Genomic DNA, 27,611 nt, shown 5'->3' with positions numbered 1-27,611 from the left:
CTCCCACCCTCGTAATACTCCCATGAGCCTGGGTCCACAACAATATTCTCAGCAAATTATTGCCACCTACCCAACTCACCCACTAAGTTTCGTCTGAATCCATCCACAACTGATTGAGATATTGTGCTATACAGTAAGTCCTCATTTAACATCGTCCCAGTTAACATTGCTTTGTTATTCAGTTACTGATCTATTCGAGAACATATTTGTATAAAGTCGTTTTACCTCGAATTTAGTACCAAACTAATGGTTTTCCTCATTTTAATAAAGCCACAATGAAAGCCATACTGTAAATACAGGTGTATAAGTCATACCATAAATATTGGTGTATAAGCAAAGTCAGAGTACATACAGTGTAAGTCTTATTTACACCGAGCTGTGCATTGATAACATTGGTGGATCCTGGGCTGAAGTTACTCAGGTGTGCATAATTGGTGTGTGGAGGAGGTTGTGGCCTGAATGTGTCAATGACTTGAAAGTATTTAAAGATGTTTTTCCCTGCTATGAAGAAATTTATCCTTGACTTTGCTAGTAAAGCGGGTTTTGATGAGGTGTAAAAAGGCCGACATTACACAACTTCAGCTATCGCACAGAGAAGAGCGAACCAATGAAGATATGAATCAACTAGAGAAGATGATATTCAATTGTTTGTTTAAAATTATTTAAAACTTGTACTCTATCTGTAAATAACCGGGCGTAGTGGCGTGCGCCTGAAATCCGGCTACTCGGAGGCTTGGGTTGGAGGATCGCTTGAGGACGGGGGCTCTGCACTGGGCCGTGTTATGAGAGGGTGTAGGGCAGCCCGGAATCATGGCGAAAACCAATCCATATCCCTGTGTCGTAAGAGGCGACCAGGGTTGTGTCAGGAAGGGCATCCGGCATAAAACCTATGCCAAATTAGTATGCGGATCATAACGTATGATCTGCTGTGGCGACCCCTAACGGGAGCAGCCGGAAGACGAACAACAACTCTATATGTAAATAATGTCTTTTATCTGATGATAATTTTTTTTCTCTGGAACCTAACCCCCCCTATTTACATTAATTATTATGGGGAAGTTGGATTCGCTTGAAGTCATTTCAGTTAAAGTAGCACTTTTCAAGAACATAACTATAACGTCAAGTGAGGACTGACTGTGTATTGTTTTTGGCCCGATCTCTCAATGGTTAAGAATCACTTGCAATTTTATAAGTATCCGGATCCAGATCTGGATGTTCACCAAAATATAATCAATACGTCCTTGTCAAACACCCAACATGTCCAGAAAGTTTCGTCCAAATCTCCACAACTTTTTGAGATATCCTGCTCACATACAAACAGACAGACAAGACAAACAGGACTGAAAACATAACCTCCATCCACCTTAGGTGGTGGAGGTAACAAGAGAGAATGAACAAATCCATCCATTAACATATATGGGATTTTAATGTGGGAACCCAGTATCATGAGATAAGTACTCAGACAGTAATGGTAAACAGACAAACCCAAAAGTTTGTAAATGTTGACATCTTACCGCATCGACCAAGAACTCCTCAACTACAGGCGTGTGTTTTTCTGTTTGTTTGTTTAACATTGATCTATTCAGCACAAAGGGGGCTTGGCAATAAGTCCTTTGTAGGACAAAGACATTAGTATATATCATTGTGCTTAAAATGTGAATTGCAAGGACATTGACAGACAATGGATTGATTACAGGGTGACGTGGTGTGTGGGATTTTAACCTGAGTTCTCCATATCATAAGCTATCGGTTAAGATGAGAACGCTAAAACCCATTTTGACAATAATGTCGATTTTTATTTTTTTTTACATTTTATTCCATGTGATTGCACTTTATTAACAATTTAAATATATTTTTAATAAACCGTTTAACTGCAGCCAGAATATGTTTACAAGTCCGATATTTTAGTGGAAATTCAGTGACATGAATTTGTAATCTGACTCATTGTACTGGATAATGATAATAATAATTGACATCACAAAGGACTCATAAGGTCAGCATTGAAAAATATGAGGATTTTAAGACCAATGAGGCGTAGACAACCCCATTTTATTCATCCACAGGAATATGAGCAGAGATTAATTAATTTACATTGACCAATGCAGAGTTGAATGAGAAGGGCACCGGTACAACACATACCTCTGCCCGAATCCAGATTTGGATCCACACCAAAATTGAATCAGTTCGTTCTTTTCACATACCCAACCTGTCCACCAAGTTTCGTGTGAATCCGTCTACAACTTTTTGAGATATCCTGTACACAAACAGACAAACAGGTGTGAAAACATAACCTCCATCCACCTTTGGTGGACGGAGGTAAATAGAAGGGCACTCGGTAGAGCGCATACCTCCGCCCTGTAATGCCTGATCCACGAGAACATATCTGGCCCAATAATTTTTTTTTAATGAAATGCTATATATCATTTTTGGCCCAATCTCTGAATGGTGAAAAATCACTTTAAAATTTTATTAGTCGGATCCTGATCTGGATCTTCATCGAAATCGAATCAGTTCTTCCTTGTCACACACCGAACCTGTCCACAAAATTTAATCCGGATCCGTCCACAACATTTTGAGATATCCTGTACACGATCAGATCGACAAACAGAAAGGGGTGAAAACATAACCTCCTTCGCCTCCGGTGGCGGAGGTAATAAATGAAAGTAAGCAGGTAATTGGGGAGTTCAGAGCTACTTGAAATTTGGAACAACGTGTTATGTTTCACCATATACGAGTATGTTGTGGCAAAAGTCCACAGTAGCAGAGGAAGTCCATTGAATTGCAGTGTTTAGTGTATTTACGCCCACACCATTTTCTTAAATAACACTTGTGAGCTAATAATATTGGGATGAAATACTGAGAGAATTTGCTACATAGAAGGTGTAGTTGAAATTAGCAACATTACTTTGTAACTCTCACCGATAGTAGCATGGATGGCATTATGATGTAACGAGACTTTTTATATGGAGATGATGCACCAGGCAGTACACCGCAGGCCATGGTGAGTGCACCTCTCGAGAGCGCTTGTGTCCGCTCCTTGCAGCGGGGCTCGGGGCCCGAACACCTGGGCCAACTCACAGGATGACATCATCGCGCTTATCCCTTGGCACTGTGAGCCTTCATATTGGTGGGCTCATGCGGTGATGTCATCTGAAATGACATCATTTCTTATAATTTCTGATCAACATGCTTTTCAAAAGCGTTCCTGCAATCTTTTAGTCTTGACATGCATTTGCTTAATTCCCTTGCTCGTCAGTAATTTGTGCTTGTACACTTTGGCCTTTTCATAGAAAAGAAGAATGATTACCCTAATGCCTTTAATTCAGCAGAGGTATTCAAATAAAATGCATAAAGTGGTTTTCCAGGAAATTACTTCAAACAATTGCTGTTTACCACTTTATAGCATGGATGCAGAGTAAAGCTATCGCATAAGAATGAATTAAACTTTATCTATATCTTACTAAAACTCTCATCTTGTATGCATGTGTATATATATATATATATATATATATATATATATATATATATATATATATATATATATATATATATATATATATATATATGTATATGTATATATGTATATGTATATTTGTATATGTATATATATGTATATGTATATGTATATATATGTATATGTAAATATATATATATATATATATATATATATATATATATGTATGTATATGTATATATATGTATATGTATATGTATATATATATGTATATGTATATGTATGTATATATATATATATATATATATATATATATATATGTATGTATGAAAGTTCCCGAAATACAGGCAAAATGCTACAGCGCAAAAATTTTCGGTCCCCCTTACTCAGCATTCGCCTACAGTGTGCAGTATCAAGTTTCGTTCAAATCGGGCAACAAAAAAAATTATTAAAAAATCAATTCCCGATTCATTCAAGTACTCTTCGGGAGTATTTGATTAATGCAAACAACCTCAGTGGTATAGTTCGCTGGAGCTATCTTTTTTTTATTTATTATTATGAATTTTTTTGGAAATGATTTTTTTTTATCAACCGCTGTCACAGTGGGAACCCAACGAGTTCACGGGTCGTTTAGTATTGATATATAAGCAACACTCCTAGTCGGTTTTCAGGTCAAATATTTCTTTCCTTCATGGACATGTATTGCACCATCTGTGTTTTCCTGATAAAATGGTCATCACCAAAATTGCAAGAATCAGAGAGAGGAGAATGCAAAAGCACAAACGACTCAATTATTTGTGAAAAAAGACAGAAGCTCAGAAAGTCCGATGTTCTGGCCACAGAGTGGCCTTCATCAGTGTCAAACTTTAAAATGTTTCAATTCGTTGCTGATGAGGGGAACTCTGTAGCTGAAAGTTTGCACTTTCTGACACTTTGTCATTTTTTGAGAAGACTTGCTCAGTTCTACATTCCTTCACAACCAGCCACAATCTGGAAGATCTCACGAGATTTCATCATCATCATAATAAATCTATGGGATATGAGGATGATATCCTGTGGTTAACCTCGGTTTATGCCTGGTGTTGGCTTAATGGCTCGAGTGGTGGGTTTGGGATCTGAGGATCCTGAGTTCAAATCCCAATCGACTGTTGAATTAATACCAGGTGGGGTTGACTCCACCTGTCATCCTTCCAAGGTCGATAACATGAGTGCCAGCATCCTGGTATCCTGTGTCGGAGTGGTGACCCGTCCAGGATTGTGCCCAATAGCCAAGGAGACTGCTCATGCAGCACCAACGCTCTGCACAGAGTATGGTCTCGATAGATGGATGGATGGAACCTTGCTCTACACTTCTGTATTGGTTGGCTTGCATTCGTTGGTATATGGTGATTTTAAACCAAGAAGGGATACATATTCTCATGTACTGCAGGGTGAAGATTTTACTTTGCCAAAATTTGTACAAGTTGTAAAAGGTTGTTACAGATGCAGAAAATGCTTCTGAGAAGTATTCTACATCTGGGCTTGAACACCTTCATGTGATGACTTCTGGTGGAGTTGAAATTTGCAGGCATGAATACAATGAATAAGTAGTGGGGGTTGATGTCATCCAGTACTTTTATGACCCAGAAATCCTGCATAATGTCACCTCATCTGCAACTTAGAGAGTACTGTACATGGAGAGGTCTTTTAGTCACTCTTGATGTGGGAGAAGATGTATGGTATGGACTAATTTGGTTTCCTTTCTCTGTACCTTTTCCAATTTGTTGCTGTCTGCTGCATATCTGGGATACCATGCCACATTGCCTTATTCCAAGATATGTCAGACCAGAGATTTGAACAGCAGCGGCAATAGAACTTCATCCAAGGTTATGAAGGTACGTTTTCCTTTCCAAAGTGTCATTTCGTAGAGATTGGCTTGAAGTTTCAGAGCTCCTCACAGCAAAATATGACAAGTGTTTGTTGTTTTTTTTTTTTTAATAGGGGAAGGCTAATTGCTGTTGGTGGGCTTGTTTCTACAATTAACACCCCAATATTTAATGGTACCACAGAGTTTCTTAGACCTCGAGGAGTACTAAACCCCCATTAAAAATTATATATATATATATGTATAAATTAAAAGAATATATATATATATATATATATATATATATATATATATATATATATATATATATATCTCTTATAATACCAAGCTTGCACACTAAAAACTCGGCTCGCCGTCACACGATCCCTATGAAATTGCTGTGGCACTTAGCGGACATGCCGACAATGTTTGGGAAGTCTTGGCGTTCCATAGTACCACTTGCATTTTGCACAATGAGTATTTTTTGTCATTCCCCGTGTACGGTCTGTCGTCTGCTACCAGCTATGTTGTACTGCTATCGCGTGCATGTGCACGGGTATCACTAGTGTATATTTATATATATATATATATAATTTTTATATATATATATATATATATATATATAAAAATTATATATATATATATATATATATATATATATATATATATATATTTGAAAGTTATATATATATATATATATATATATATATATATATATAAATTAAAAATTATATATATATTGTTGTGGTTGACGAAATTCACAAACCACCATTCAGGTCCCTTAGGTGAGATATCTCTGTAAGTATATGTGTAGTTAGGCCCAAACACGTTGTTTAGAGGGAATAAATGTCATTCATGCGGGCTGCGACCCTTTTAGATAGCCGTTTTTCTTTTACTATCTTTATTTTGGACCAACCGCCATTGTTACCACCGCCAACCGCGTCTCAACAGTCGTCACAACATCAACCACCAACCACAACACCGCTTCACAACAACAGCCACGACCTTTACCGTCACAACTCGCCACCATCGCATCACCACCATTCTTGCGCCACTTGTGGGCACCGATACTGGACTCGTGCAGGGTGCGCACCGAGCAGCGTGTTCAGAAACATCACAGACTTTCCGAAGAAAACGGATCAAAAACGACTCACGCCCACTTCTGTTCCGTCCTATCGGTGAGCGTGGGGCGATTTGGCCCCGCCTCCAGGTACGTTGGAGTGTGGTCGCTATATGCAAATTCATGGATCAAAAAGCATTCACGCCCACTTTTCCTCGGTCCAATGGGGAGCCAGTTAGAGGTGAAGGGTCGGAGGTAAAGGGTCAAAGGTGAAGGAGCGAGGCCACGGGGGATATAAACGACCGCGTTCGTCAGTCAGGAGTTGTCGGTGGAGCTGGGAAGAAGTGGTAGTAGTCAGAGTGAAGGGGACGGAGCTGTGGAGAGGTGGCGGCGGCGGCGAAGGCGGTCGAGGGGGTGCTCATGTCGGAGTTGGGGAGTTGCGGAGGGAGAGGCCGGCGGCGCGACCGAGGTCGTGGTGGAGACGCTCGTCGCGGGACCCGAGACAGGGAGATATCCTCCATCCCCCGAGCATCAACAACCCCCTCCTGTTTCCCCCCCGCGCTGAGATAGTGCGAGAAGGGGGCCCCGTTCCCACCCCATACCAGGCAGTCCCAGCGAGCCCCGCGGAGTCGGGGCGCCAGCGCCATTTCGCGGCTCATCACCAGACGGGTAGGCCCGACGCGGTCTCGGCCCCAGGCCCGCCTCATCCTTGAGGGTGGTCCTTTTCTTTTGCTTTGGGTATATGTGTTGTCGGCGCCGTCTGTGAAGTAAAACTGCATAGGTGTTGCCGTGTGCTCGCGTAGTCGGTAATAGATCTGCATTGTTGCATTTGCTTTTTGTGTAATATTGTGTTTTTTCTTCTTTTACATTTGCTTTTGGTGTAATTGTATATGTGTGCTTTCAGTTCATCGCGAAATAAATGTGCTTATGTTGAACTGTTTTCCCGTTTCGCTTCGTCTTTTCTTTCATTGAATCTCCATCTTACTTCACGTAAAGGGTTGGTAGTGGGCTGAATACGCCCGATAATTAATCGAACCGTCGAGGCCGACGATAACACCGCTCGGTTATCCCGATAGTACGGAATGGGTCGCTTAAAGTGGCCCGTGTCCGAAGTCGACCTGCGGCGAGGTGCGATCGCCCGGTCTACCCTCCGTGTGGGTACTTAGGTGGGTCGAATTTGGCGAGCAACCCTATCCCACGCGGGGGGCCGATTGGCACGATCGTGGTGAGGCCGAAAGGTCCACCCGTGACTGGTTCCCGGCGTTAGTCCGAGAGGGTCACGACTGGATTGTCCGTCCGGTGGGCGACGTGCCGCGATTCGAGTTACGTGGCCGTTCGCATGCCGGCGGGCGCGAATCCGCAACACTGGTGTCAGGTCGTGCGATATAAACCCATCGCCCTCCTCGCGGCACTGGTATCGGAGAACGGGAAAACGGGCTCTCCAGTCTCCAGCTAAATTCACGGGAATCAGTCCAGGGGTGAGAGGAGCGACCCCCGATTCCCTCCAAATTACGAGCGAGCTAAATTAACGCTTTACGAGAAGCAAGATGGCGTCTCAAGGCGAGCGGGAGCCGGGGGTATTAGAAATGGATGTAGAATCCATGGCTCAGGATGAAATCCCCGTGCAGGAAATGTTGATTGTACAGGAAAACGAACTCGTCCAACTGAACCCAGAGCCCGAAATAGGTGCGGCAGCGGTCGCGGTGTATGACACCTCCCCTCCCCCTCTCCACCAAAACTCCCCGATCCTTGCCGAAACGGCTCACCCAAGCGCACCCGACATGGCCCAGCCATTCACCATGCTGGCAAAAATGAATGCGGAAATGAACGAAAAGATGGATGCGAATGCACAGCAAATGAACGGAATGGAAACAAACATGAAGGAAGAAATGAAAGAGCTGCGGGGTAAGACGCAGAACATGGGAATGAGCCTAAAAGGAAGCTTGGAAGAACTAAAAAACGAAATGAAAAAGGAAGTCGACACGATACGAGCGGAGGTGACCGGGTTAAAAGAGAAAGTAAAAGGAGTGGGAGTCGCAATGGAAGAAAGTAAACAAGAGAGGGTAAACGAAATAAAGACGGTGGTGGGAAAAATAGACAAAGTAGGAAAAGGATTGGGAGAAGTAAAACAGGGACAAGACCAAATAAAGGAGGAAATAGGGAGGAACACGATGGCGATAGAGGAATTAAAAAGAGAACAAGGGAAAATAAAGGAGGGATTGGGAGCCGTGAAGGAGGACTGTGAGAAAAGACATCGGGAAATGACAGACAAAGTTGAAAACCTGCGAAAGGAGGTAAAAGCGGAGACACAGAAAGGATTAAAAAAGGTGGCGGAGGAATGTAGAAAGAGACATGAGGAGGTAATTAATGAAATGGAGCGGAAAGCCGGAGAAAAGACAGAGGAACTGGGGGAGCAGATAGGAAAAAACCGGGGCGAGACGGAAGAGCAGTTTAGGACAACGAGGGAGGAAATATCCAAGACAAATAAGATGGTGACACAGGTACAAGGGGAGGTGGAGCAAATAAGAGAGAAAGTCGGGGAACTGTCGTTAGGAACGATAGGGGAGGAAATAAATGGGGTAATAAAGGGGAAAATGGAGGAAATGGAGAGGAGACTGACGGATAGGGTGGAGGCCCGGTGTGAGAGGCAGGGTGGCCTCCTTCGGGAACAGGAGGAGAGGATATACTCCCTCGAGGCGGATCGTGCCCAGGTGGGGCCGGTGTCACAAGGCGGAGGAGGAGGCTTGCCCGATGCAGGGGTGAGCATGCCAAGCTTGGGGAGGGTAGAGGCCGCGGGGTCTTTTGGCCTAATGGGGGTACCCAGAATGACTGTTCCGGGGGGTGTGCAGAGTGCGAGTCCAATGGCTTGGGAGAGTAAGCGGGACGACGTGGGGCACGGACAGACACGGACAGGGGTGGTAGAGCCCCCGGGCAAATGGCTCGGACCCTGCGGGAGTGAGGCACCGTTGGGACTGGGGAGGTACACTCCTCCCGGAGTCCCTGGGGAACGGGAGGAGACCTCGAAAGAACCGAGGGTGCCGCTACCCCCGTACGATGGCAAGACGGACTTGAGGGCATATATGGCCCAGTTCCAGTGTGTTGCCAGAGGCAATGGCTGGAACGAGGTACAGGGTGTGGCACAACTCACAGCGGCCCTGCGTGGCGTGGCTTTGGAAGTCCTGACCACGGTACCCAGTGAGGGGGCGACCCTGGAGGATCTCCATTCGGCCCTAAAAAACCGATTTGGCATGGACCAGCAGAGCGAGCTTGTTAAAGCTCAGCTCAACGGGTTCAAACGACGTCCCCAGGAATCACTGGGGGAATTGGCACATGACATTCGCCGCTTGGTGGGGATCGCGCACACCAACATGCCACCGGAGTACCGGGAGGAGATTGCCCTGGACCATTTCCTTCGAGCAATAGGGGGCACCGATGTTGGAGCATTGCTCACCGTATGGCGCCCGGACAACCTCCAGAAGGCGGCTGATACTGCTGCTTGCTGGGAGGCAGCCAGAACGCCATTGGGAGGGGCTGGGCGCCATGCGGTGGCAGTCCGACAGGTGGACCCCGTGAACGACAGTGCGCTGGGAGCCGGGGCAACCCTGGGCGACCAAGCGCGAATGGAAAGGATGGTGCAGGGCATGTTCGACCGCCGGTTCGGGAGACCTGGGGAAAGGCGGTCGGGCCCAGGAAGGGCGGGAGATGGGCCATCGGGGGGTACCCCAATTCGGAATGGAGGGGGGTATAATTCGACGTACTGGAGGCAAACACCTTACCAGAGGAGGTGTTATAATTGTGGCGCAAGGGACCACCTGCAGCGGAGGTGCAACGCCCCGCGCAGGGAAAGGCCCCCGCGAAGAGAAGAGCCACGGCCCCCTAGACCACCAACTCCGCCCCGGGTCAATAGGGATAGCCAGGCCCAACCATCACCCCCCCACCAGTCCCCGGGAAACTAAGAAGTGCCGAACATGTAGGGCCGTGTTCGGCAGACTCAGACGGAGAAGAGCCCTCAGAACTGCGACAGGTCATCAGTTGTGGCCAAATTGGCAAAGGTAGCTTAACAATTCGGTGCAAGGTTGCCGGCGTAGGGGTAGACGCCGTTGTGGACACAGGAGCAAGCGCCACGATCATCAGCCCTGTGGTCCTTGATTCGAGTGTAGACGGTTGGGATGAGATCCACCGTCTGCAAAACCATAGTTTGCAGCTCGCTACCGGGGCAATGCCCCCTATCATAGGACGTGGTTTCGTGTCGTTTAAATTGGGCACCGTGAAAACCAAGATAGAGGTTTGGGTGGCGGAGGTGTACGACCCATGTCTAATAGGGTTGGATGTGCTGACGGCCGGTGGTTGTAAGATCGACTTGGGCCGGGGGGTCATGCAGTTGGGTGGTGAGGAGTTGCCGTTAGGGGGTGTGAGCACGGATGAGAGGGTGGAGCTGGAGGCTCCTGACTCCGTGGTCATTCCCCCGGGTGCCGAGGCGGTGGTCCTGGCCCGGTGGCGAGCACCCCCAACGTGGCAGGGCCCCTGCGGCCTGGCGGAACTACCGGCAGGGCCGTCAACCCCGGGCTTAGTCGTGGGCCGCACCCTGGTAAGTACCGACGGGCCAATAGCGCCCGTGCGGGTGATAAATGTTAGCGCGGAACCACGCACTATCAGGAAGGGCACGAAGGTGGCAGATTGCACCCCAGTAAAAGAGGTCGCAGAGCTGAGGGACGATAACGTCGAGCTGGACCGGCCCCAGAGGGAGTCTCCAGACTCGATTAGGAATTGGCCCGGTCCCATTTGCGAGATGGTAAATCGGAGTAGTGTAGATTTGGAGGATGCCCAGCGGGAGGCCTTATACAAGCTGGTCGACCGACACATCGGGATCTTCTCCTTGTCACCCGAGGATATTGGACGTACGGGCCTGGTGCAACATCAGATCCACACCGATGGGGCCCGGCCTGTCCGTCAGCCTGCTCGAAGGCTCCCATGGAGCAAAAGAGAGGAGGCTTATGAGCAGGTTGAAAAGATGCTCAATGCAGGTGTCATCGAGCCCTCGGGAAGTCCTTGGATGTCACCAGTTGTGCTGGTTAAAAAGAAGGATGGGACCACGCGTTTCTGTGTGGACTATCGCCAGCTGAACAACGTGACACTCAAAGACTCCTATCCCCTGCCTAGAATTGACGATACCCTCGACGCCGTTGCAGGCTCTAAATGGTTCTCAACTTTGGACCTCAAGAGTGGGTATTGGCAGGTGGAGATGGATAAGACGGGGAAGGAGAAAATGGCATTTTCCACAGGGAAGGGACTGTATCAGTTCACTGTGATGCCGTTCGGTTTGTGTAACGCCCCCGCCACCTTTGAGAGACTGATGGAGCGTGTACTAGGCAGCATGCCGTGGCGGTCATGCCTGGTGTATCTGGATGACGTCCTGGTACACGCTAAAACATTCACCCAGGAGATAGCCAACTTGGACCAGGTGTTTGGGCACCTCAGACAGGCAGGGCTGAAATTGAGCCCAGAGAAATGCACTTTGTTCGCGACAGAGGTGGCCTATCTCGGACACGTGATAGGCCGCGAGGGGGTGAAGACCGACCCCGGAAAAATTACAGAGGTAGAGGAGTGGCCCGTACCTACAACTGTCAAACAGGTACGGGGCTTTCTGGGACTTTGCTCCTACTACCGGCGTTTCGTGGCAAACTTTGCGGAGATAGCCAGGCCCCTTCACCGGTTGACGGAGAAGGGGTTGAGATTTAATTGGACGGAGGAGTGCCAGGAGGCCTTCCTCAAATTAAAGGGGTGTTTGACATCCACACCCGTTTTAGCGTACCCCACCGATGACGGGATGTATACCCTGGACACGGATGCAAGCCAGGAAGGATTGGGAGCAGTCTTGTCTCAGACACAGGGGGGCGTGGAAAGAGTGATCGCCTATTACAGTCGGGCCATGAGTAGGCCCGAACGAAATTATTGCGTAACTCGCAAGGAGCTATTGGCTATGCTGTCTGCCGTGAGCCATTTCCACCCGTACTTGTACGGGAGGAAATTTTTGGTTCGAACTGACCATTCCTCCTTGCAATGGCTCTTACGGTTCAAGGAACCGGAAGGCCAAATTGCAAGGTGGTTGGAAAAATTGCAGCAGTACGATTTCAGTGTGGTCCATAGAGCCGGTAAGGCTCATGGGAATGCCGATGCGCTCTCTCGACGCCCCTGTCTGAGGGAAAACTGCAAATATTGCACGAGACATGAGGAGAGGGACCAATTGGCAGACGCCTCCCCGAAACTCCCAGTCCGTGCGGCCCGGGTGGTAGGCCCAACTTTGCCACTAACCGCGGGAGAGGAATTTGGTGGATTGGCATGGAGCACGGCCCAGCGGGAAGACCCCGTGATAGGGCCAGTGTACAAATGGGTCCAGGAAAACAGGAGGCCCAGTGGGGAGGAAATCGCCCCATTCGGGGCGCGAACAAAGGCATACTGGGCTCAGTGGAGGACCCTAGAAATGAGGGACAACATCTTATATCGCAAGTGGGTGGAGATTCCTTCTGAACAAACTTCTTGGCTGGTGATAGTCCCTGATGGGTTTAAGACCCAAATTTTGAAACAGGTGCACGGTACCCGCGCCGGCGGCCATTTGGGCAGGACCAAAACAAAATCTCGGGCCCGCCGGCAGTTCTATTGGGTTAACATGGGGCACGATGTACAGGACTGGTGTAGAGCATGCGACGCCTGTACTGCGAAAAAGGGACCGCCACAGAGGATGAGGGCCCCACTCCAACTACATCAGGTTGGGGCTCCCCTTGAGCGAGTGGCCATGGACATTTTGGGACCACTGCCCCCCACTCGCCAGGGTAATAAGTACATCCTCGTAATTATGGACTATTTCACCAAATGGCCAGAAGCCTTTGCCCTTCCCAGCCAGGAAGCAGGGGTTGTGGCCAAGGCCTTCGTAGAAGGATTTACATGCCGGTATGGGATTCCGCAGGAGCTGCACACGGACCAGGGATGAAATTTTGAGAGTGAATTACTAAAAGAGGTGTGCAGGCTCCTGGAAATTCGAAAGACACAGACAACGCCCCTGAGACCACAGTCTGATGGCATGGTGGAGAGGTTCAACAGGACCCTGGTCCAACAGTTGGCCCTCTTCACCGCCACTAACCAGGAGGACTGGGACGAACACCTTCCGTACCTCATGATGGCCTATCGCGCGTCCCAGCACGGGTCTACCGCGTGTAGTCCGGTGCTGTTGATGTATGGACGGGATCTGAGAAGCCCCGTCGATTTATTGTGCGGTCCGACGCCTGAGCGGCTTGATAGGCCCCCGGGGGAGGGCTATGCCCGTCGGTTTGAGGAAGGCTTGGAGAAGGTCCACGCCTTCGCACGACACCAGCTCCAACAGGCGGGCATAAAGATGAAGCGCAGGTACGACCACCGGAGCCAGGTGAGCAAATACCCACCGGGGGCGAAGATTTGGTTCTTTAACCCCCGGCGAAGGAAGGGCAGATGCCCGAAGCTCACCTCACCTTGGCAGGGCTCGGGGGTCGTCCTGGCGCAAGTCAGTGACGTGGTCCTAAAAATTAAAATGGGACCACGAGCCCTCCCCCGGATCGTCCACGCGGACCGCCTGAGGCCTTACAAGGGCGACCTTACGCCCTCATGGATATGTCTTGCCGGAGGAGTCGGTGCTGGAACAGCCGCTCCCGCAGAGGTGCAAGGCTCTCAGAGCCTTGCAACGAGTTCACGAGCCCAGTAGGAAGGGAAGAAATCCCCCCTGGGAAATTGATTAATGGGATTATTTGGAGACCGTGACAGACTTGTGAATGTGCAGAGGGGACGTAGTTTAGCTACGTATTGTTAAAAGGAACGTGCTACTAGTTTAAGGGACGACGTGGGAGCACGAGTTAGTTAGGGGATGTAGTTAGAAGGATGGCAGAGTTCAGTGGTGTGTGTGTTGAAGAGAGTTGGTGAGTGAAGTGGAAGCATGTGCTTGGTGAGTGAGTGAGGCCAGCGGGTCTGTGTGTATGGAGCGAATGGGGACTGCATGGTGCGATGAGTGATTGGGGGGAGGAGTGACTCCCGCCCAAGGGACCCCGGGGTCAGTGTAGACTGAGTTAGGGGATTAGTCAAATTGAAAAATGGAGGTTGTTTTGTTGTTGGTGGGAGTGTAGGCTCGAAACCCGTTTGGAGGGGTGCAGGAGCCCTGTTGACGGGCTGGGAGCGTGGCTGCGAAAGGTGAGTATCGCTGAGTGGGTACCCCGGGCACCAGGCTAGTCGGCCGTGGTAGGCCAAGGGCCCATGGGGGGCCGGGATAGCGTAGTGGGCACGGGTGCGCCTGCTTGGTGCGGGGGCCCGGGGCGCCATTAGCCGCGTGGGCAGTGTTGTGGGCATGGGTGACCCTCGGAAAGGGGCCCGGGAAGCCAGCCTGCCACGTGTGCGTTTGAGGGGAAGTTCCATGGGGGGCACTCCCCGGTGTTAGGGAGCTGGTAGGCTCGGAGGCAGTGTAGTGCCCGGGGGTGCCATCGTCGGAGAATCGGCAGAGGGTCGTGCCTGCCAAAGGGAGCCACGTGTCCCAGCCATGAGACCGTGTGAGGGCACGGAGAGAAAATTGGGGGGGGGCGAGGCCCGAAATTGTGAGGACACAAACACAGGCGACGGGAATCTGGGTTGTTAGAACCAATAGTTTAAGCGAGAGGCGCTTGTTGAACGCCCCGGGGTAGTTTAACAGTTAAATGGATAGGGTAGATTAGGAAGTGTACCCCTCCGCACCATCCATCCCCTCGCTCTCGTTGTGGGCCGCTGGACCCACTTTGGTTATAGATCGCTGAAGTCTGGGGAGGCCATCCTGAGGCTTCGTTGGGCCTCGACACAGGACGTTAGCTCTCCCTTATTCCCCTCCGGGAAGGGAACATAGGGGTTGGGAGTAGGCTAGGTGACAGGATAGGTTAGCCGAACAAGGACGATAAAGGGGGTTAGGGGACGATTTATAGTGGGGAAGTAAAAATAAAAAAATAAATAAATAAGTTGGGGCTAAATTGGGGTTTGACAAATTAAGGGAGTGGGTATAGACAGTGACAGGCAAAGGCGATAGGTTGGGAGGGAGACAGGTAGGTAGGTCCGAGCCCGCCTTCCGAGTGGCCAGCACCACCGCACTCCCTCCACCAACCTCCACTGAATGGCAAAGACTGGCCAGCTTCATCTGCTGGCTGCGTTGCTGCAAGGCAAAGGCCGGCCCACTTCATCGGCAGCTGTTGTTTTGCTGCAAGGCCTGTGCCATCGGCTGGCCGTGTTTTGCTTCAAGGCCTGTGCCGGCCACTTCATCTGCTGGCTGTTTTTCTTCAAGGCCCGTGCCGGCCAGTTCGTCTGCCGGCTGTGTTTGCCTGCAGCGGCCTTATTCTGCAGGCTGTGTTTGCCTGCTGCCTTTGCCATGCCATGCCCACTGCCCCTGCTCACCAGCCCCCGTTCAATTTTTGCTTTGCCCCCCCTGTTCATTGCCATGTGCGCCAGGATCAAGGCAACAGTTTGCAAGCTGCGAGAACTGCCCTGATGGCAGCTACAACACGGGCCTGCACTGGCGGCCCGTGCACCGTGTTTGTGTTCATGCATCCATTCGTTGTGTTCATTGCGTGTGCCGCTTGAGCTGGCACGGAGACTGCATTTGTGCAGCCCATGCACCGTTGTGGTTCACTGCGTTCAGTTCAAAAGGGAAGGCCTTGGACTGCGAGTGAGCAGCCGGCCACGTTCCCTGTCACCTGCATTGTTTGAGCCAGAGACTGCATGTGAGCAGCCTGGCTCCCTGCTAACTGCTTTCTTTTTGCAGAGTTCAGTGATCCTGGGCCATGGTTTAGTGTAAAATTTGTAAGTTAAGGTTAAGATGTACTGTACATATGAGTGCGCCCCCGACATGTCTGTTTTAGCACCGGCAATTTTATTTAAGTCGTCCGTGTGAGTGAGTTTGTTTAGGTAGTTACGCAGCCCTCAGGTTATTTATTTTGGGGACACGAATACCATGAATGTCGCACTCAGGGATCCGTAGGTAAAATGTACTTGGGGAGAACTACACATGATGGCACACGAAAATTTGATGACTCGGGACGAGTCTGTAAAAAGGGGAGGGGGTAGTGTTGTGGTTGACGAAATTCACAAACCACCATTCAGGTCCCTTAGGTGAGATATCTCTGTAAGTATAAGTGTAGTTAGGCCCAAACCCGTTGTTTAGAGGGAATAAATGTCATTCATGTGGGCTGCGACCCTTTTAGATAGCCGTTTTTCTTTTACTATCTTTATTTTGGACCAGCCGCCATTACTACCACCACCAACCACGTCTCATCAGCCATCACACAACAACCACCAACCACAACGCCGCTTCACAACAACAGCCACGACCTTTACCGTCACAACTCGCCACCATCGCATCACCACCATTCTTGCGCCACTTGTGGGCACCGATACTGGACTCGTGCAGGGCGCGCACCGAGCAGCGTGTTCAGAAACATCACAGACTTTACGAAGAAAACGGATCAAAAATGACTCACGCCCACTTCTGTTCCATCCTATCGGTGAGCGTGGGGCGATTTGGCCCCGCCTCCAGGTACGTTGGAGTGTGGTCGCTATATGCAAATTCATGGATCAAAAAGCATTCACGCCCACTTTTCCTCGGTCCAATGGGGAGCCAGTTAGAGGTGAAGGGTCGGAGGTAAAGGGTCAAAGGTGAAGGAGCGAGGCCACGGGGGATATAAACGACCGCGTTCGTCAGTCAGGAGTTGTCGGTGGAGCTGGGAAGAAGTGGTAGTAGTCAGAGTGAAGGGGACGGAGCTGTGGAGAGGTGGCGGCGGCGAAGGCGGTCGAGGGGGTGCTCGTGTCGGAGTCGGGGAGCTGCGGAGGGAGAGGCCGGCGGCGCGACCGAGGTCGTGGTGGAGACGCTCGTCGCGGGACCCGAGACAGGGAGATATCCTCCATCCCCCGAGCATCAACAACCCCCTCCTGTTTCCCCCCGCGCTGAGATAGTGCGAGAAGGGGGCCCCGTCCCCACCCCATACCAGGCAGTCCCAGCGAGGCCCGCGGAGTCGGGGCGCCAGCGCCATTTCGCGGCTCATCACCAGACGGGTAGGCCCGACGCGGTCTCGGCCCCAGGCCCGCCTCATCCTTGAGGGTGGTCCTTTTCTTTTGCTTTGGGTATATGTGTTGTCGGCGCCGTCTGTGAAGTAAAACTGCATAAGTGTTGCCGTGTGCTCGCGTAGTCGGTAATAGATCTGCATTGTTGCATTTGCTTTTTGTGTAATATTGTGTTTCTTCTTCTTTTACATTTGCTTTTGGTGTAATTGTATATGTGTGCTTTCCGTTCATTGCGAAATAAATGTGCTTATGTTGAACTGTTTTCCCGTTTCGCTTCGTCTTTTCTTTCATTGAATCTCCATCTTACTTCACGTAAAGGGTTGGTAGTGGGCTGAATACGCCCGATAATTAATCGAACCGTCGAGGCCGACGATAACACCGCTCGGTTATCCCGATAGTACGGAACGGGTCGCTTAAAGTGGCCCGTGTCCGAAGTCGACCTGCGGCGAGGTGCGATCGCCGGGTCTACCCTCCGTGTGGGTACTTAGGTAGGTCGAATTTGGCGAGCAACCCTATCCCACGCGGGGGGCTGATTGGCACGATCATGGTGAGGCCGAAAGGTCCACCCGTGACTGGTTCCCGGCGTTAGTCCGAGAGGGTCACGACTGGATTGTCCGTCCGGTGGGCGACGTGCCGCGATTCGAGTTACGTGGCCGTTCGCACGCCGGTGGGCGCGAATCCGCAGCAATATATGTATATATATATATATATATATATGTATATATATATATATATATATATATATATATATGTAGATATATATATACAGTATGTATATATATATATATATATATATATATATATATATATATATATATATATAATTTATATATACGTTTTTTTGTTGTTTTTTGTTTTTTGTTTTTTTTACATCCATGTTTTTTCTTCTTCTCAACGCTCCAAATTGCCGAATTGGATCATTTCCCGAGCTTTATCTCAGAGTCTGCTGGGACTTTCGGAATGAAATTTTGCATCAATAATGTAAATAGAAAGTATGCGTGGTTGACAAAATTGTTTTTCGCCTTGACCTGATTTTTTTAAGGTCATGACCTATTTATAGACATTTTTACATTTTTCACCAAAACTTGACCAAGATTTGTCTGATCAGAACGATATTTCCATTTCTATATAGCCGAGAAGAAGGTGCATTTACATTTAATTTACACCATACCCCTTCAGGTCAAACGGTCAAACGGTGGTCTGAAAAGAATAACGTGTTTTTGTCATTGCTCGATTTTACCACTCCGGAATCTCAAAGACCGCTTGGCCTTCCAAGATGTTTTTGCATCACAACAGTGGACGTGCACTGAAGTTGTGCACCTCATATTCAATTAGTGTCCTTGACCTACGTTTTTTTCGGATTGTGACCGAATTAACAAAAAACACATTTATTATTATAATTTGAATAATATCCCTCCGATTTTCATGATATTGAGTTTTATGAATCGATTGCAGAGAGGGACGCATTTTCTTTTCACTCTATCCCTAAATGTTGAAGGTCAAGGTCATATAGTGTTCTTTAAAAATATGGCCATTATTGAATCATGGGCTATGGGTAGGTCATGGACAATAGCCAATGGTAGGCCTCCCAGCGTTTGGGGGAGGCCAACCCTCAGCATTCACTTCCTGATTGCAGATATCTAGTTACCTCTGCCAATGAAGCTACCAAGCAATCCACATCAGAGAAATAGGTAACCTTCAAAGAGCAAATGTGTAGAGTGCAGAGTAGGCATATTCCAGTAAGGTGTAAAACTAGAGGCAGAAAGAGGCCAGACTGGTTGAGTAGTGAGATAAGTAGTGCTATTGAGGATAAACAGGAAGGCATTTATTACCTCCGCCACCGAAGGTGGTCGGAGGTTATGTTTTCACCCCTATCTGTCTGTTTGTTTGTCTGTCTGTGAGCACAATATTTCGAAAAGTTATTGATGGATTTGGATGAAACCTGCTGGACAGGTTAGGTGTGTGACAAGGCCAAATTCCTCAGATTTTGATGAAGATCCGGATCTGGATACGATAATTTTTTTATTCATAATTGAGAGATAGGGCCAAAAACGATATATAGCACGGTATTTCAAAAAGTTGAGGACGAGTTATGATAAAACGTGGTGGATGAGTTGGGTTGATCACAAGAACAAGCTGATTATATTTTGGTGAAGGTCCTGATGCAAATCAGGCCAATAACTTGGATACAAACCATAACCTGTTCAGCCTGGCACAGGTATGAGCTCCATTGAGTACCATTCTAGCTTGGTATAAAATGCCAGGACTGGAGTCAGACTCCTAACAGAAAAGGAGTTAATACTGGCAAGTTATGAAGATAACTAGGCAAGCCAAAAGACAATATGACAAGGATATGGCTAACCATATTAAACATAATAGCAAGGTATTCTTTAAGTAAGTACTGTCCGACACCGCTATTAGTAGACCCCACATATTTGCGGTTTATAAAATGCAACCTGCTTTGATATTTGCATCTCTATGCTTTCCGTATTTGCGGGTTTTTTTTGTTTTTTCTTAATAGTTTTTCGTGGGTGTATTCACATTTTTTCATGTTTTCATGTGTTTTTTGTGGGTGTGTTTGATTATTTTTTTTTTCACGGGCGTATTCGCGGTTTTTCAAGTGATTTTTGATTTTTCCTCATGAATCACGAACCGCCTGGAACCTATCCCCCCCTTTTCCATTGGAACAATGCCCCGACATTAACGAATTTAACATTTGTGGCATTTTTCAGGAAGGTATCTCCCATGAATAGTGGGGATAGCTGTTTCAGCATGCACAGTATGTAAGAGGTAATGAACAAATGAGAACAAGTGTGGGAGCATTGGGGAATAGCAAAGAGAAAGTGATTAGTGATGAAAGCAAGAGGGCAGCCTTATTAATTAAACACTTATTTTGTTCAACATTTACAAAAGAACAGTCAGGAGAATTGCCAGTAGCTGAGAGTATTTATCAAGGAGTTGAGGAAGGGCATTTCGGTGAAATCCAGTTCAGTGTAGGAAGTTAAGAAGCAGTTTAGATATCAAAGGAAGGATAAAGCTCTGGGGCCAGATAATATATACTCAAGAGTTTTGAGGGAGTTAGTGGAGCAGATAAGTGAGATGTTAGAAGATATCTTTAATAGCTTACTGGATTCAGGACAGGTGCCAGAGGATTGGAGAGTAGCAAAAGTAACACCATTATTTAAGAAAGGATCCAGAGAAGAATTGGAGAACTATAAACCTGTTAGTTTAACATTAGTTGTGGGGAAGTTGTTGGATTAGGGATCAGATGTTAAGTAAGGATCAGATGAGAAACCATTGAAATAAATACAAACTAATCAAAGACAGTGAAGCACAGAAAGGGAGGTCATGTTTAACAAATTAAGTATAGTTCGATGAAGCAGTTTCTGATTGGCTGGATGAAGGAAGTGCAGTGGATGTTGTATCTGAAGATTTCTGAAGGTATTTTAGAAGGTACCACATAGAAGGCTGTGAAGTAAGGTGAGGGCATTTGGAGGAGCTGATCAGACAGCTAACTGGGTTGGAAACTGGCTTAGTAAAATTACAGGCTGCATGATTTCAGGTAATCAATCACTTCCCATTTTTCCATCTCTCTCTTTTGCGTTAGCAATTGGTAAGGTCTGAAATGTCAGCACCTTTTCATCTTTCAAGGTGGAGAATCAACCATTTATTCTTGTTTATTTATTATATTGTGCCAGCCAAATGGATCGCTAGTTCTGTGCTTGAATGAGCAAACTGCATAGCTATCTTTCTCACCCGATATGCCAGAGAAAGTTATTCCCATTCTCGACTCTGCATTGGGAATACACGAAGATGGCACAAATGCTCATGTTCTAAACTCTCGTGATGTTACTCTTCCTTCTCCTATGTCTGCTCCCTTCAGCTTGTACTTCACTTGTTGCTGCCTCCCATTTGCAGAAAATACAGGCAAGATCATACCAATAATGTGAAGGGTGAAATATAAACATCCTCACAACTACAAGTCAGGCAAATGGAATCGATCATCGCTGCCGACTTAAAGTCTTTCTTCTTTTCAAACAGCCTGAATATCCATCCCTCAGTTGTGATTCTATCCTAGTCACTCGTCTCTGGACCTGCTGTTGTTCTGCCCTCAACAATGGTTGGAGGTCCTAATCTCAGTAAAGAGGTCAGTATCATCTCCTTGGACATATCTCTGGCATTTCATAGTTTGGTGCATTCTGTTCTGATTGCCTGCCAAGCTCACTGCCTGTGGCATATATGAGGATGCCTTCATACTTAGCTTCTGACCTCCTCCACCCATGGCCATACAGTCATTCAATTACGATCATGTCCCACAAGGATGAAGTCCCACAAAGGCAGTGTCTTGGGCCCAGTCTTGTCGCTTACCTGCAGAAACCTCTCTGAATATCTGAAAAAAATCCTCTCTTTTTTTTATCAGATGACCACACTGTGTCATGTAGATGACTCCTCATACATCCAAAAGGCAGAGCACAGCTGCACCACTCCGATGATCTGGAATTGATGCGATACTTATCTGATAAATGGAATGTGTCTCTTGATGCTGGAAAATCTCACATTATCACCTTGTTACAATGGAAAGATCATCAAAATAACTCACCTATCTATTTCCATGGTTGACCACTGCAAGAGGTTCAATCTCTTGAACATACAGGCCTCACCACCAGCCATGACCTCTCTTGGGTGGACTATATACCAAAACTGGTGTGCAAATACAGCTACAGATTGTGACTCCTCCATTGTTCTAAGTCATCATGCCATATATAACTACAAAGGTGACTGTTTGTGGGTTTCTTTGTGCTTGTTTGTTTGACTTCTATGCACTTCAAAACCACTGTAAGGAATGAGTTGAAAACTTGTGGTTGTACTCAGGGTGTGCACAGGAAGGTTTTAGGGGATAAATAAATTTAATAACCCCAGGGTTCAGGGTTGGGGAGGACCCCAATTCTCTGTATAAACATGTGTCATGCAGCACAACTCCTGGTGGGAGGGTTATTACCAGTCATAGTAAAATCATTTTCATCATCAAAACAATTAACATCATCGAAGGAAGGGAATTATCATACAGTACGATGATATTATAATGGACTCGGCTTCCCAAACAGGTGACGCGAGACCACTGACGAGGAATTCCGAGGATGCTGAATGGAGGCTATCTGCGCTCGTGCGGCGAATGCAGGGGTGGTTTGGTTATGTCTTAACCAATTTGACTGAGCAGCTGTTTCAGCATGCACTTACAGTTTAACGGGAGGGTTTGATTATGCTGGAGGATGAGATCACGGCTCAAAATGCACAGCAAATAGCTTTAAAAGTGACAGATTTAATAAACAATGGGGACAGGAATCAAAAATGGCAGTGAAAATACAGTGACAACTTACAGCGCACTTAAAGGGACAATAACAATAAAATGTTATGCTTGAAGCAAAACTTAGGCACGGGCAGACTCAGTTGGGAACACAGGATGCACGGGAGAATGTGTGGCATCTCGACTGACGATAGTGTGCTGTCTGCATTTGTGGACTTTCCTGTGAAGTTCTAGAAGGCGTGGCACAGGCTGATCTTGAAACGTAAGTGCAGGCACGGCTTCGGACCCTTCTCCTGTCTGGTGTCGCCCCTCGTGCCTCTGGCAAGGCTCTTCACAGACCGTGGCTGTGTGGCGCAGACAGGGTGTCCCGGCTGTGCTCAATCAGCATGCGTTTCTGTCAATCATTATCGCAGGCTGTCTGTGCAAAATCGAAGGTCTTTTGAGAGCCAGAGATTGTTAATCGTGCGATGTTCTCCTCAAAGAAAGTGTAGGTGATGGTAATAAAGCCCATATTTGTGAAAACAAACCTCACCAAAACACTTTTCCGCAATCACTCCGCAAGGTGATTAGCCACATGCTTGCAACTGTACCAAGAGCCACTGCTAAGTGTCCCCTTAAGTTGGGACAATTGCAATTATGTTTTCAAAATAATGAGTCGGGTGACCTTAGGAGCATTGGTAATTGACAGCAATTCGGGTCCTACGTATCACTGGATTATTCCACAACACTGTGAGGAAGAGCAAATGTCCACTGCTTTTCGGCATAACCAGCAAGTGAGTGTAGAAGGCTCACAGGCCATTAGGAAGCACCACGCCACAGGCTTCTTTTTCTTTCCACAAGTTAATAGCAGGTGCCAGGAGGTGGCAAATGCTCCCTCTGTGATAGCCTGCTCTGTGCACTCTCAGTCCTGGTGTGATGTGGCTATGAAATGATGCGTGAACCTTGCACACATCAACATTCATAGCATCGACCACCCAGCAATGACCAGGAAAGTTTCAGGTTCAGCATTGGGTGCACGATCTTTCATTTTCCATCTTCCACATTCATTCATGGTGCTGTTGCACATTATAAGCACCAACCTTCGTGCCCTGAAGGTCCGTGATGGGGGAAAACAATTCATGTTCCTGTGGAGGGCGCTGTGGATCGCATCAACCACAATGGATTCCTGGATGAGATGGCCACAGGGCAATACCACGGACCACTAATCATGCAATGGTCACGTGACCTTGCAATGATTTACATGAACACCGGTCTTGGACTATTATTTTCACCTCCAAGTCAGGTTCATGCAAGAGATGCACACAAAGCCAATAGGCAGATTTATAATAGCTAGGTAGCACCATAACTTTGTGGGAAATCTAACAAATGTTTTTTTTCTGACATATCTCATACAAAGAGAGGAATATAAGATATTAGAATGGCCAAGGATGAGAAAAGGAAAAAGATTGCTTTTGACTCAGCCACGATCTTATCATTGTCCAGCTCACACGGTTATATGCCGCACTTCGGATGGATATATCCTTTGTATCCCGCTTTGTTCTCTTGAGTAAAGCCAAACCTTTCAAACCAGCTGTGTGTCCAGGCCATTGAAACATGGTGACGCTGAAAGCTGACATCCACAAAGAAACACAGGAAAGTCTATAATTACGAAAGTTCAGAAAATACGAAGAAAGCTGATTGATTAGTGTCTGAAAAGGATATTCAACTTGAATTTCACAAACGATGAATTCATAGATCTGATCATTATTAAATTTTTCACTTTACATTCTTATCTGGAAAAAAAAAGGAAAATATATTAAACAGTAAATGTATCCCAGTAATAATTAATTTGAAGGTGCCCAATTAGAAACACAAAGTCAGGAGACGACTGTTTCCACGAAAATTACAATGAAATTAACTCGGAAAGTTGCATTTGCAAAGGGAGGATAAGTGAGAGAAAGGAGAGGAGGTGAATGTGGTTAGGGAAGGTGAAAGGTGGGGGTTGGGGTGGGGTGATGGAGATGTAAGTAATGTGAGGGAAGGGGAACAATGTGCATAGAGCATCTTGGGGGTTTGGGAGAGTAGTTAAAATTATTCTGGATTTGCAGATGTAATACATAGATTGTTCTTTATGGAAATGTATATATATATATATATAAATATATATATACACACAAACACGCAAATACCATCCATCACTTCGCTGACGGTGATACTGAAGGTGGGAGAGAGAAAAAGAGGGGGGGGGGAAGAGAGAGAGGGGTGGGGGAGGGAGTAGAGGTAGAGGTGAAAGGAGTGAGGATGGGTGGGGGAAGTGAAGACAGTGTGAGTTGAGAGGAAGGGAAGGCAGACATGCTGTGGAGCGTTAATAATGGTTCATACTGTCTCATCAAAATGATTCTGCAAAGAATAACAGTGAAGATTTAAACAAGCTAATGTCTGAAATCCATTTTCTATTGATTGTACTCTAAACATGGCCCGGACACAAACTCGCGTCCTGAGACAAACTCCTGCCCAGACAAGTCCAGAGACAAACTTCTGTCCAGACATAAATTCTGCCTGGAGACAAACATTGCCTGGACGCATCCAGAGCCAAGCTGGCTGGAGACAAACACCGCTCGGACACGACTGGAGGCAAAGGCCCTTCTGGACATAAACACCACCAGAACACGTCCGGAGACGATCACCATCCAGAAATAATCACCGTCCAGATATGCCGCGAGAGAGAGAGAGAGAGAGAGAGAGAGAGAGAGAGAGAGAGAGAGAGAGAGAGAGAGAGAGAGAGAGAGAGAGAGAGAGAGAGAGAGAGAGAGAGAGAGAGAGAGAGAGAGAGAGAGAGAGAGAGAGAGAGAGAGAGAGAGAGAGAGAGAGAGAGAGAGAGAGAGAGAGAGAGAGAAAAAAACCCTCTAAGGCGCCAGGTACACACACACACACACACACACACACACACACACACACACACACACACACACACACACACACACACACACACACACACGTGCTTGGCCAACATCTGCAGTGGTCAGTGTGATTACCGACTACAATACGTAATGTATACAACCCAGAAACCTTGAGTAGCTTTCACCGAAAAACAACGTTGTACTTATATAGACGTTTCAGGAATATGTTCACAAACATTATTCTTTATAAACAGCTGTTTGTTACGGATGGAAAAAAATATGGCTTGGTAATTTAGAAAACATTAATATGGCAAACTACTCAGAAATCGGGTGTTATTCCACAACTCATTCAGGGTGATGGAGCATGAGCCACTCGCTCAGAGTGACAGAGCACGAACTACTTGCTCAGGGTGACGGAGCTCGAACCACTTGCTCAGGGCGATGGAATACGAACCACTTTCTCTGAATGATGTGGCATGGCATAAGCATCCACAGAGAGTGAACAATTTGCTCAGATCGACGTAGCGCGTCCCGCTCTTGATAATGGGTGCTCAGCAAGTGGCTTAAGCATTCATGCAAGAACTCCAATGAAATAGTTGATGAGGAATGGTTGGCCAGGCCGTCGCTACATATCATAGAGGATCCCTTTCACTTTAAAGCCCATCTTCACCACACATGCAGCAGTTTATGAAATAAAATGACTTCATCCACAAAAGAGTTGCAGCTTAATGCAGAACAACCCTGGAGATATCGCAAACTTCAATCGCCCGTGAAATAAACATTGCAGAAAATCCGCCATTTTGCCTGCTCATCTGTTCACGTGGTACATTGGTTCGAGGTCTGCGCAAACGTTATAACTATTTCTTAAAACGTCCGTTTCTTACCAGATTTGCTTTGATTCCCTGTAGAGCAAGCACCTCGCGAAACCTCTGAAAATATAAGCACAGATCTGGCGGATGCTATAGATAGGCAGTTCCGCTGGGGGACAGAGTTAGAGTTGCAGCAGTGAATACATTAAATCATCGAGCTCAATGAAGCTGGTTAATTTTGTTACGTTCCAAATTTTTTGTTCACTCATTATAATGATCCAAAGAGGAGAAAAAGATAAGTTTAATGCTTTGGAAATTTCACATTTTATTGTGTATGTATGTAAGAGCGAACATAGCCTTGCTTGCTTCAACTAAATAGGTACAGTATATTGGCTTAGTTATGAGACTTATTATTTTTTTTTAATTAGCAGATTTCACAACAGATTTTGATACTTATTTAGTCTGGACAATATCCGATCCTCAAAACCGAAATAATATTTTGATGTTGTACTTTAATTTGTCCGTGAGAGTAGATTAAGGAAAATCATATCATATAATGCATGAAATCGCTCCAAGCTCCAAATTTGAAAACAAGAGTACTTACAAAAGTGATGTATACGATTCGTAGCTGTGATGAACAGGCATTCGGTATGAGTGAGGAAAGTGAAAAAAAAACTTTATCGTAAAGAAATCGATGCGGCCTGTTCCAGGTCAAGGCATGGTTGAGAAGGCCAAAAAATATGGCGGTTTCAGACCCCAGCGAGGTTACCCAGGAAACGCCGAAAAACCGAGAGAGTGAGGTGGCCGAGGATCACCTGATGAAGGATATAATTGATGCCGTTAATTATCTTCAAAAGGGGTGTTTTAATTAACCCAAACACCCAATTTTCACTCTTGCACTTCCGTGGAGTTTTCTTCGGATGTGTGAAAGGTTTCAGGTTGCTAGGTTTTATGGTTTTGGAGTTATGGAGGAGACACACACACACTGTCACACTGTCACACTGACACACACACACGTATATATATATATATATATATATATATATATATATATATATATATATATATATATTTATATAAATATATATATAGACGAATAAAAGACAATGGTGTGTGTGTGTGTGTGTGTGTGTGTGTGTGTGTGTGTGTGTGTGTGTGTGTGTGTGTCAG

At 46.7% G+C, this 27,611-nt stretch overlaps 1 long non-coding RNA gene and 1 pseudogene across 1 annotated transcript in view; both read left to right on the top strand.

Moving 5' to 3' along the window:
- The window catches only part of LOC147035311 (huntingtin-interacting protein 1-related protein-like), a 993,771-nt pseudogene that overhangs the window by 98,089 nt on the left and 868,071 nt on the right, over positions 1-27,611 (top strand).
- The window catches only part of LOC147035317 (uncharacterized), a 49,975-nt gene that overhangs the window by 11,157 nt on the left and 11,207 nt on the right, over positions 1-27,611 (top strand). The window contains exon 2 of the long non-coding RNA XR_015062133.1: positions 5,269-5,328. This is a non-coding gene — a long non-coding RNA (uncharacterized LOC147035317). The remainder of the gene's footprint in view (positions 1-5,268; positions 5,329-27,611) is intronic.

This window comes from Eptatretus burgeri, chromosome 1, assembly GCF_056783735.1.
Source record: "Eptatretus burgeri isolate ZD-2024b chromosome 1, Ebu_testis_v1, whole genome shotgun sequence".
Lineage (NCBI taxonomy): Eukaryota > Metazoa > Chordata > Myxini > Myxiniformes > Myxinidae > Eptatretus > Eptatretus burgeri.
The sequence above is the reverse complement of the archived record's forward strand: the minus strand, read 5'-3'. Positions and strand labels throughout refer to the sequence as shown.